The sequence below is a fragment of the Pagrus major genome, chromosome 8, assembly GCF_040436345.1.
Source record: "Pagrus major chromosome 8, Pma_NU_1.0".
NCBI classification, from domain to species: Eukaryota; Metazoa; Chordata; class Actinopteri; order Spariformes; family Sparidae; genus Pagrus; species Pagrus major.
The window spans coordinates 17,193,401-17,205,180 of record NC_133222.1 but is presented as its reverse complement, the minus strand read 5'-3'; the positions used below and the strand labels follow the sequence as shown (position 1 = coordinate 17,205,180).

Below are 11,780 nucleotides of genomic sequence, written 5' to 3'. Positions count from 1 at the left end.
GATTTCAAAAAAATATTTTTGTTACTGAAATGTCTTGTTTTGTTAAGAAGTTAAATGTGTTATTAGGTGCACCGAAATTGTGTGCTACCTAGGTGCACTAGAGCAACCACTGTAAAAAGTTAGTCTGGAGCCCTGTTGATCATTCACATGATTATTCGGCTCCTTTAAAGCTTGCCAGAAGTACAGTTATGGTTAAGTGATGCTTGTGTTTGCTTGTTTTACCTTATTTAAGTGTGTGATTGTTGGGCTTCAAAAGTATTTTAAGCTTTTCAAACCCAAAAATATGCTTTCCTGTGCCTGTCTAAAGTCTCAGGCACTGTATGTGGCAAACCGTAGTTTCCCAAGCTGGTTAAAGCAAACATCAGAGATTATTTGCAAATAATATCCAACCCTCGTCCACTTGTTGTTCGACAGTAGATGGGACTCTCTCTGTGATCTCACTATGGGGCTACCAGTTATCGGTATCCTCTTTAGCAAGCCTTGTGGCCCCTCCTCCCTAATGCATGAACCTGGCAGGACCAGGACGGCTTGGTTCTCCTTTTCCGTGCCCCCTCCCCCCACCAGACACAGTGATGGCACTCAGTGCCAGAGACACCCCTCCCTCCCCTCCCTTCCCTTCACCAACACTCTTCTCCCCTCTCCTCCCTCCCTCCCTTCCCTCTCTGCCGCAGGCAGACCCAGGCATGGGTTCTCCATCTGTGCACAAAGGAGCCTCCTCTATCTGCATACGCTGCACATAAAAGGGCCTTTTGTCATGAGCTCTGCACACATGACCGTCCGCCTTTCACCCCGCTGGAAAAAAAGATCACTCTCTCCAGCAATCCAACCCCACCCCCAACACCAGACTCAACCCCGTCCCCCCCGACCCCCGCCCGCCAGATTTTCGTCTGCGGAGGGAGAGAGAGAGAGGGAGAGAGAGATCCAATCTGAACTGTCTGTCGAATAGAGACAACCATCAGATGGGGCTGCTTCCATCACTGCTGCAAAGTCCTTTTTTCTCTTTTTCATTTCCCGTTTTTTTCACGTCTGCCTTCTCTTTTTCTCTCTCCTGGTGTCCTTGTGTGCACTCAGAGTGAGGCATCAACGCATTATAGCATCTGCCATACTGAAATATGAATGTGCTCTCGATTTTTGCTGTCTCCCTTCCTTTCTGCAGTCTCTGACATTTAAGGGGCATTAGTGGTTGGTTCTGTGCCAGGTTATCTCCCCCCCATTACAGAGGCACAGGCTCAATTGACAGCAGTCCGAGAGCTGATGCTTTTCTCTCCCTCTCATTTCGGTGCCTCCTGGCTTTTAACCCCTCGGCCCTACGCTGCTTAGCAGAGCCGGAGGTATTCGTATGGGTTGAGATAATGACAAAAAATTGTTCGTACATGTGAGAGCCATATCAAGATTAGGTAGAATTCCCAACTGCTGTGAGACAAATGGGCTGCATGCCATTTTGGCTACTAAAGATGACAGATATTGGTGTTGGGGGATATTGAGTCAGGGTGGGGACGGAGCAAAGACACAGAGGCAGGCTAATACACACTGTCAAGTGCATGTGTGCTGCCACAAAAAACGCTTTCCTCAGCGTTTCCTTTGAAATACACACGGCCCTGATGCCTTGCTCCCAGCCAAACGAGTGTGGATTTTGGAAAGCCCACTTGCTCATCTTGCTGTCGCTGCACACAGGCCTGTGGCGGAACGGAAGGATAAGATTGACTTCTCCCTCCACCACCATGTCCTCTGCGTGACCCTCTGGTTCTCTAAGCTGGTGTGAGAGGTCAGGGGCTGTCATATCCACAGTTTCCCGCGTGCTGTCCGCACCTTTAGCCCTAATGATGATGATGATGATGATGATGATGATGATGATGATGATGGGCGCACCAGAGAATTATTACACACCATCTAGTTAGAGCAGTTGAGTATAACGAGTGCATATAATTTACACACGTGGACTCGCAGATATCGGAAAAAGTAATAATATAGCAACAATAAACTAATGTTTACTCTTAAAGCTCTTTTATGGTGTCTGGAGTCATAATCATGAGGAGCAAGGCTGCTTGTCGGCATTAATATAACATGAGAAATAATTATTATGATCATCGTTAACAGTGCAAATAGTAATAACAAACATTGTTATCACACACTTCACAGGAAATACAACTCAAATGGCTTCATATGAAAAACAGACACCTTAAACATTTATTTGAGAAAAAAGTTATTGCACAGACAACAGACAACAATATTTGGATCATTTAAACTGCATATTAATGTTATGAACCCAGTAGGCCTTTATCTAGTATACCCTGTAGAAGTAAACAACTGTTACCTCTTTATGGAGCATACAGACCAAATACACATACCCTGAAGCCTCAGATGTACAGAAACAACACCCTTTTTATAATGACCGAGCTCTTTAGTGCCTACACGTACTCCTCTGATGGGCACAAGCATAATACAGAGCAATAGAACAAGTCAGTGATACTGTGTGAACACAGGAAACAACCTCTAACTGTTTTATGGCAATGTTTCTTTACAATATGTCCTCAGATTATCAGTATTTTCAGTGCCTACATACTGTAAAATGTGGATAACAACACAATGCAAAAGACAGGGTAAAAGTAATATATATGATGAAAATTAAAAACAAAAAACGTGCAGTGTAGAGTTACAGACACACACAGTGTCTGCACCAAATTCTTTGAAATTTTATAGCATGTCTTATGCTCATCTTAAAAATAATATTTAACTAGAATTGAAACAGCCACTAAATTTGCAGAAATAGCCCACAGAGTAATAAAGCCTCTGTTTGCGCAGCTGTCCTATGAAGCACTGCTTTTCTCCCACATGGATAAATATCCTTCTGCTAATAACATTACACACACCATTTATAGTCGGTCAGTGGAATTTACCTAATCAGTGTTTTTATTTTTGTCACTTTTAAATCAGTATCTGTATTGTGTCCTCTTTTAGAGGACGCCACAGGTTCATTTATTTATTTAATCATTTTTACTGCGCAGAAATTGTCAAGCTCATTAAATTACATTGCTGAATTGGGAACTGGGAAGTGTTTGTCTATTTTTGTGACTGAGCTAACTTTACTGTTGTAATCAGAAGAGAGGAAGTACTGTGAAGGGGCTCAGGAGCTGAAGGCTCACTGGCTCCGTGTTGGAGATGGCACCAGGAGGAGAGCGTGTTTATGAAATGGATGAAGCGTATTAGGTGCATGTTTTGCTGTTCTCATTAGTGCAAGGATGCTAGAGAGGGTGTGTGAGATAGCAAAAACAGCACGCCTAGAGTGTTTGTCGAGGCGGTGAACCACAGAGTGCGTATGGTTCAGCTGTTGGACTCCTTGCAGTCCTGCGGCGCAGACACAGGCGTTGTGACGTGGCCCCTAAAATGCCAGGCCTGTAGCACTCCTGGCTTAGTGTTGAGGGAGAATAAAATAAAATGGCCAAGGCTGTTTAAAGTAGGTATTAGGAGCACTCAGGGGGAAACTGCGAAGGGAGACTTCAGGTATGCAGAAGCCTGGTGCAGGCTAGTCAAGTGGACAGAAAAGGAGTATTTACTTTTTTATTATTACACATCATTGACTTGTGAGAATTTGTCCCGGTACCTCCGTTAACATAGTGCCTTCGATCAGTATTTTTACAGTGCATTTTAGGTAACACTGCATAATACACATTGAAACACATTGAAATATCTCTTTGGACGACCATGATAACATGGGTATTACAATTAAAAAACAGTAACTCTATTTAAAGGAGTTTTTAAATGAATATAAAGATTTTTTTTAAGCATCAAATGATTCCACATTACAATTACAACATTTGTGTGCTTACTTGCTATTGCTATTGTATAGTTTTCTCATTTGGTCTCAACCAGAATATTAGATTTTCATTTTGATTTTGACAGCTTAAATATTGAATCATTATATGATATTGTACCAGGGTTTCATAGGACTTAAAAAAAGTATGTTTAAACATTTCTAATATACATTATAATAGTCAATTCAACAAAAATGATCTGCATCGGCTGTCATTATCCCTCTTTTTCTCTTACTTGGCTCATGGTTTGAAAATCTTTGTTTAATGTCCAAATGTATCACCTTAAGACGTTAAAGGTTTGATAATCTATATCTCATGAAAAAAACATTTATTTACTCTGAATGCATTGTTATCAACATTTTGATACCATTGCTGATATAGTTTAATGTGAATTTCTTGCCTAAACTGCCTGAGTTCGATGCTGCCCTGATCCAGGACAATATGTTTGGCTGTTGAAGGGCTGCCAGAAGTAGTTGTTAGTTACAGTTAGGGCGCGTCCCTCTTTGGATAGGTTGTCCACTCTGAGGTCTGATATCGAATAGGTCCATAATTTCCAGCTTGTTCCCAGGAGAAACTTCTTCCTTGCTCTTTTCCTCCTGTTCTTCTCTCAGAATCCTGCGAGAAACAGAAAGGTGAGTTAATTCCTGATGAAAATGAACTCTTTATACTATTTTCTTTTTAAGATGAATTGGTGCACATGACCTTTCTACAAATGTAGTTTCTTTACAATATGTCCTCAAAAAATATTTAAAACAAAGTCCATGCCACGATTTCTTCTGATTTTGTATTTTTGATTTGTTAAATATGAGGCAGCAGATTCAAATTTAACTGAAAGGCGTTTGGTACATGTAAAAATCTATGCCCTGCTTTGCGCTTTTAGATTAGAAGAATATAACAGGGCGCATTTTAAACATTTCATGAGAAATTGATCGAACGAAAATCTAATAAAATAAAACTAAATTAATGCTTAATGCATACACTTTCAAGCATTGAAGTGATTGTAGAATATACCATGTTTTAAAGGAGACTTTCCGAGGACAAAAAAAGTATTGTCTTCAATTATTAGATTTTTAGTCATCATCAAGTTAAATTAAAATCAGAATGCTAAATGTTATATTACAGATGCTTACATGAAACTTATTCCTAAGTTTATTTTTTAAAATTGAACACATGTTAATATAGTTTGCTGTTGTTGAAATCTGTTTTCTTTGGTGTTCATATAACAGCAAACTTTTGAAAGTAAATAGAAACGCTGTTTTGTGAAACACAATTTTAAGTTAAATGTGTATCTCTGCCCAAGGGAAAGAAAAATATAGCTTTATTAGACTACATGTATAATATATGTGCTACAGTGTAATTTATTTTTATTTATTTTTTGCAGAAAGCTAATTAAATAAGATAACAAAAAGTTGATGGGTTTTATAAATTAAACCAATACAATTTATACATTATTATATATTTGTCAAAACAAAATCAATATCCTTGACATTTTTGATTAAAAAAAAAAGATCCCTCTTACACTTCCCAATAAAGCTAACATTAAAGGAAAAGGGAAAAAAGAGCTGTGTATTTTACAGTTGATAATTAAACTTCAGTATTTAATTTTTGCATCTTTTTTCCCATTATATACATAATATAATCAGTTATAATTTAGTGTTTGCTTTAATCTTTTTATTTTTTTTTAGTCTGTATATATTTGAGGGCATCGCTCACCGAGCAGACAAACAGACAGCACTTTGTTGTCTTAATCAGCTTTTAACCCAACAGCAAATTCAAAATCAACACATTTTTATAAGAGGAACGCATTTTATTAATTTATAATACATAGATGTTTTGTTTAACTGTCCAGAATACACTCAACCATTAAATTGTTTTATTAAGTACTTAGTTTCAATTTCTGCAAGTTTTAAATGTGCAGATAACTTTTGGAAAAAGCAGTTGTGTAATTTTTACATTCTTAAAACAACCATGAACTTGACCTTTTGGGAAAGCACTCCAGGAAAATTCCCCAGTCCTGATATTTTTTTGGCTCAATTAAATTACTACGGTAAATTACCATGGTATTTTATTTTGAGAGAGACAAGCCCAAATGATCTGATCAAGAGCAGTAATTTCGAAGATGGTGAGCATAAATTATGTCTCATTATAAGATATTGCTGGCCTGCTCTTTCTGGGAACGTAGGGTTAAGTATGCTCAGCATAACATTTTACCTTTTCCTCTCTGCTGGTGCAAAAGTAATGTTTGAATAGCATGGCAGAAAGGGGTTTGTGAAGAAATTCCCCCTGTGCTGCCTTTCATCATATGATCATCTGGAACATCAATACTGCGCATGACTTGTGTCCACCATTTTGTGATGAGAACTTTATTGCACATGCTCCCATTTTATAAACTTCGGTAGAACATGTGTTTTAAAGTCCAACGCTTTGAAAACAGTTTATTCGAATGTTTCGTTAGGAAGTCATACCTTTTGGAAATATTAGTCTGATTATTTTCAGATACACAGATGATGCACAGCCTGTTAATGCTCCTGAGACATCCTTCATTTTTGATCAGGAGTGCATCACCACTCCAAATACGGTGCAGTGATGATATTGCATCATTTGTTCATGTTTGTCCAGACAGCAATTATTTTTTTCAAGCTGTGCAGCACCTTGCTGTGATACTCCTCATTTCTCGTTTGTGTGTGTCTGTGTGTTCAAACAGAGGGCTGAAAGTGGTGGTCACAGTCGGCTGCCTGAGGTGACTGGTGGGGTCAAAGGCCAGCTTGTGTTAATAAGACGTGATGTGCTGCCCTGGGACCTCAGTCTCATGAGGGATAACCCCCTAATCGGTGTTAGTTAATGTGTTAGTAATCTTTACCTTTTTAAAGCAAACAGCAATAGAGCATTCAATGGCCCCGCTTGGCCTACCGTGTAACGCTTTTGACCTCGGGGTCATGGCCTTTGTTCCCCACTCGATGGGGAGTGCCCTCAAAGGTCTCGGGTGTAATAGAGAAGTTGTTTAGACACGTGCGGGGCTTTAGCAAGACCACCTCATAGACTCTGCTCCTGCTCCTGGAGATTATAAAGTCTTGCCTCGTGGTGAAGGGATACTTTTGTGGTTAGCTTTTATCCCCTTGAATTGGTCCATTAGAATGTACATGTGTTTTTATGTGCCACATATCATGTCTGCTATGTTGATGTAGTGGTGGTTGCTGACCCAGCACAGAACCACCCCTCTCTCACCCCCCCAACCTCCTAATGCCTCCTTGATGTTTGCAAATGACTAAGTGCAAATATTGTTAGACTTTGCAGAACCTCTGCCCACTGCAATTTCATCTTCCTCCAGCTCCCCTCACTGTTTCCTGTAGCCATAGAAAGAAAGCTATAGAAAGACAGTGTATTTATAACGAGTCCTTGTCCTCTTCTCTTATCTTAACTGTCTGTAATACAGAGTGTTTTCCCATGACAGACACTTAAATGTGTGTTCAGTGTGTTCTCCTGACTGCAGTAGACCACGACACTCGTACAAAATAAGGCCAAAAGCTTAATCAGTGTGTTTATTCAATGCTCTGATATCCATATTTAATATATTTAATTGTGTAATAATAAATCAATTTATTTTAATGAAGCTGGATACACATCTGCAACATTTGTATCCATATACAATTGATATCTTTTAATGATTTCAAAACATATTTATTCCTCTGTGTAATATTCTAAATATACTTTCTGTGCACAAAAAGGTGCAAAACCTTTAATAGAAATTTTAATATGATGGATTTGACCAGGCATCTGAGGCTTTTGACACAATCAAGTAAAAGATTTGCAGTTTACCGAGCAAATTTTTCTGTTCCTAAAAATTACACACAAATGATTTCGGATGTCGAGTCCATAACATGGCGGCGTCTGCCATTTTGTTTCACATCGTACCATCAATTGGCCTGATTGACTGATTCTGTATCACACAGATGTGCAGTCATGTACTCCAGATAAAAAAAGCTGTTTCGTTTCTCTGCTTATTTCACTATGTAAATCAAAGAGCAGAGACGAACTCGTGTCATTGTGACAAATTTAAAAACGTTCACTTTATTTGCCGATTTAATCTGAAATAAATAATACAAGTAATAAAAAGAAGTGGAAATAGTAAAGGTTTGTTCCTTTTTAACAATGCATTTCATGGGAAACAGCTTTAAATAATCCCTTAAAAGAGTCTGTATTAGCTGCTAAAATATTACAAATAATGGCCGTAAAATTAAAACGCAATCAATTACTGAGAAATGCAGCAGAGGAACAGTGTTGATGAGCACAGTGGTGAGAGCTGGCAGGCTACTCAAAACCAAAACTGTATCCTCAAATGAACTTTATGCCATGCAAAGTGCAGTACGCATACTAAGCATAAATACACAAAGTGTGCCTCAGCTATGTGTTATACTTGGACCTATGTTCTGTTTTATAATCCATATTATTCCCAAATAAGGTCTCTCTAATATACACATTGCAGCTTTATACATTTAAGCCATAATGAAGTCATGGGTTTCGCAATTGGTTAAAACGCATGGCGAGATGTGACGTACAGCTGCACTCCTTCTAATAGGATTCTATAGCTCATGCCAATGTAGCCGCCTGAACCAGGCTTGCATCTCAGTTAGGGAAGGAGAGCAGAGATCAAACGAATTGCAGTCCTGCCTTTTCCGCACCAAGTTGGTGTAAATAATGCTATGATTTTCCTCTGACTGTCTGCACATCGCCTGTGTTTGATCACCTGTGATTTTTTATTGAAACCTGTGGAGCAAAGAGAAGTGCAGAGGGGAAAATAGTTTTTGTGGAGAACCCAGCCTCTGTGCTGCTGTAGTGAGAAAGAGAGCCGGCGAGGAACAGGGTGGTGGCCGTGCTATGAAAGCAGCCCTCACAAATTGTGCAGCCTGAAGCAGTAGCAGCCATGTTAGACAAATCTGCGTGAGCTTGAGCCCCACTAACAGCGCAGTGCCCTCTAAAACCAACAGAAAGTTTTCACAGAGTAAAAGTAAGAAAAGTTTAACCCCCACCTTTTTTTTCTCTCATTGTCTCTGCTAGGCATGTAGTCCCCTCTTGCCCTCTTTAATTCTCAGCAATTTATAAAGCAGAAATGCAATCAAAATAGTTCCTCAGTAACAGACACACTTTACATATGTCCTTCCTCCTTTTCTTTCCTTTTAGAGCTCCTGTAGTTCAAGGCCGAGGGGAAAAAGTTGAAGCCACGAGCTCTGCCTTTGCAGTTTTTAGAACCAGAGCCAAAAGAGGCAGGAAGTTGTTGTACAATAGCGTTACAGTAATCTGCCACAAATGGAAAAAGCCAAATGCTGATCGCCGAGTGGAGAAGGTGGCAGGACAGAGGCAGAAAGAGGGAGGGAGGGACAGAAAGGGAGAGAAAGAGAGCCAGCGTGTGTGAGAGAGACAGACGTTACAGCAAAGAATAATCAATACAATCTAAGATGGTGGAAACAACCATTCTGTTTGGGTCTCTCCCTCTCTGGTTAACTCCTCTGGCTTGCTTACTCTTTACGTAAATCTCCTCTGCTTTAAGCAGCACGAATCAGCATCTCTGTGGTGGGTTTTCACAAATGTCTTCTTTGAACTGTTGAATGCGTTTTACCGGGCAAGTGGCAGCTGTTTTTCCTCGAGGAAAAGCAGCAAAGTCTCACCCAAAAATGCTTATCAGCCTTTTGACTTTGTGCCAAAATAGCTGCAAGGGTTCAGCTGCAGCGTTTAGCTCGCTTTGTGACAGAGCCGGGGCAAGGAGGAGGCTCCTAGCCGTGCGTTCTTTGCCACATGTTACTGAAATAAACACTGTGGAAGCTTATCTTTTTCCTGTGTGTGTGTGTGTGTGTGTGTGTGTGTGGTTGTGTGTGTGTCTGTGTGTGTGTGCGCGCATGCATCTGCTCTATTCTGTGCATTCACGCTAGTCACTGTGGCATGCTAAAGAGTTAATGCACTCCGAGAGTGTGTGCTCCTTTCAGAGTGTGCTCCCAAGACTGTTGCGGCGACAAGAGCCCCACTACAGTAAGAGATAAGGTTAATAATTTAACCAGCTCTCAGAAGTGTTGCATATTTCAAGGATCCTTCAGCAGCAGTCCATTCTGAACGACTGTGTGTTCTCTTTTTCCTCGCTTTTCTTTTCACCAGTTGATATAGTAGCTGAGGTACTGTATAGTGTATCCCAGTATGGCGTGTACGTGTGTGGACTGCGTCTGCGCACTGCTGGAGGAGTGGATTTCTGTGTCATTCTTCCTCCTCCACCCCTCCCACATTTAGTGCTTTCCACCCTCCCACTCTCCCTCTCTCTCTCTTTCCTTCTGTGTCTGCGTCTCCCACCCATCTTATGCTCCCTCCCCCCCTTCCTTCCTCCCCCCCTCAGTCTCCAGTGCAAATACAGTTCCTTGCCGTGTTGGACATGTGATGAAAAAGTGACTGGTTCGCGCGCTCCGCCGCACCTCCTATTTCATCATCAGCGGAGCATTTCTCCCCTTCACTGTGCGCTTGCTGTCTCCTCCTCTCTTCCTCTCTCTCTTCCTCTCTCTCTCTCTCTCTTCTTTTTCTCTCTCTCTGTTTCGCTTGCTCCCCGCTTTCTGCTCCAGCCACACGCAAGGGGGAGACTTAAGCTCTGCGAGGGGAAAAAAAAAGAAAAAAAGTCTGCTGCTATTTCTACAGTCAGGGCCTCCCCACAGCCCGCCCTTCCATAGACGGAGCTTTTTTTCACTCACTACTAGCTGGATTTTAACCCTCTGCCTCCAACTAGCTGCACAGCAGCGCTGCAAAACCTGGCAACAAGTTGCTTTTTAGGGGCCTTTTCTCACTTTTGGCGCATTGATTTTTGCATCACATTGGATTTTGGCGCTGTTTCCTCCGTTCTTCTGTATTTTGTTTTCTAAAAATGCACAGCGTCTTCCTATTTTTTCGCTGCTGGCGGGTTTCTCATAGTATTTATTTAGTTTCTCTCTTTTTGGATGGAAATTTGTCAAGGTGGTGTTTCGCCATGTGACGGGCCTTGTTCCACCTGGAGTGCCGGGGCGCCATTTCTGACGGGTAACCTGCTTGCGGTGGGCTCGTGGTCAGGATGACCACTGTGGATGACAAGCAGAGAATGTGACCAGTATCTGAGCGTGGTACACATCTGCGTTTTAAAGGCATGTCCTTCATCAGCGCCAACGACTGGCATGAAGTACCGCACCTCCTTCGTCTTTACTCACTGTCTTTCCTTCTATTTCCTTCCCATGTCCTCTCTCTCTGTGTCTGTCTCTCGCTCTCCCTTGTTCTCTCTCTTTCACACCGACTCGCTCTCCTAACAGGGGAGTGAGTGGTGTGCTGAGCCGGAGCTCTTTCAGGGACAGGTGCCAACTGCAAACAAAAGACATTAAAAGGCACTAAGAGAAAAAAAAAATGTAATAACGAAATTTCAAATTCTAGCGTTGGAATGTCAGAAGTAGCTTTGCATGTTGTGTTTCTACATGCCGACTTTGTCCTATTGATGCATGTTTGTTCGAAGTATTAAAACTGAATTTTGCGACTAAGGCCGTTGGTAAAGCAGAGGTTTGAATACTTTGCCACACTTATTCTAGTGAAGGCATTTCATTCGGGAAGAGGGAGGGTGTAATGTGGGAGAGCAGCATATAGACTGCTGAATTATTCATGTGCCCAGCCAAGGCTGTGACTGGACTGGTTGTGCTATTTGCATGCATCAGACATGCTGTTTGTCTGTTTGCTAACATTCCTCATTCAAAGACTTGTTAACTAGCAGACAGGCTTAGCTGGAGCCTTGCAGACAGCCTCATGGCCTCCTATTGTTTCAGGCCTCACCAGACCTGGACCCAGCCGGTGGCAGCCCTGAGCTTGGGGCGCAGACTGTGGCTGGAAGAGGGAGAAAGCCTGGAGCTGAGATTGAGGCTGGGAACCACAAGCTGGGAGCTGGGGCTGAGGCACACAGCTGTGAAGGGGACAGTCTGAGGGAAT

The 11,780-nt window shown here is 41.5% G+C and overlaps 1 long non-coding RNA gene across 1 annotated transcript; it reads right to left on the bottom strand.

Annotated features, from left to right (window-relative positions):
• Nucleotides 1–2,164: 2,164 nt before the first annotated feature.
• LOC141001330 (uncharacterized) lies at nucleotides 2,165–9,037 on the bottom strand. Its single transcript, XR_012179583.1, has 2 exons — nucleotides 8,840–9,037; nucleotides 2,165–4,427 (listed from the first exon to the last, which is right to left on the bottom strand). It is a non-coding gene; the product is annotated as an uncharacterized lncRNA (long non-coding RNA).
• Nucleotides 9,038–11,780: the final 2,743 nt, after the last annotated feature.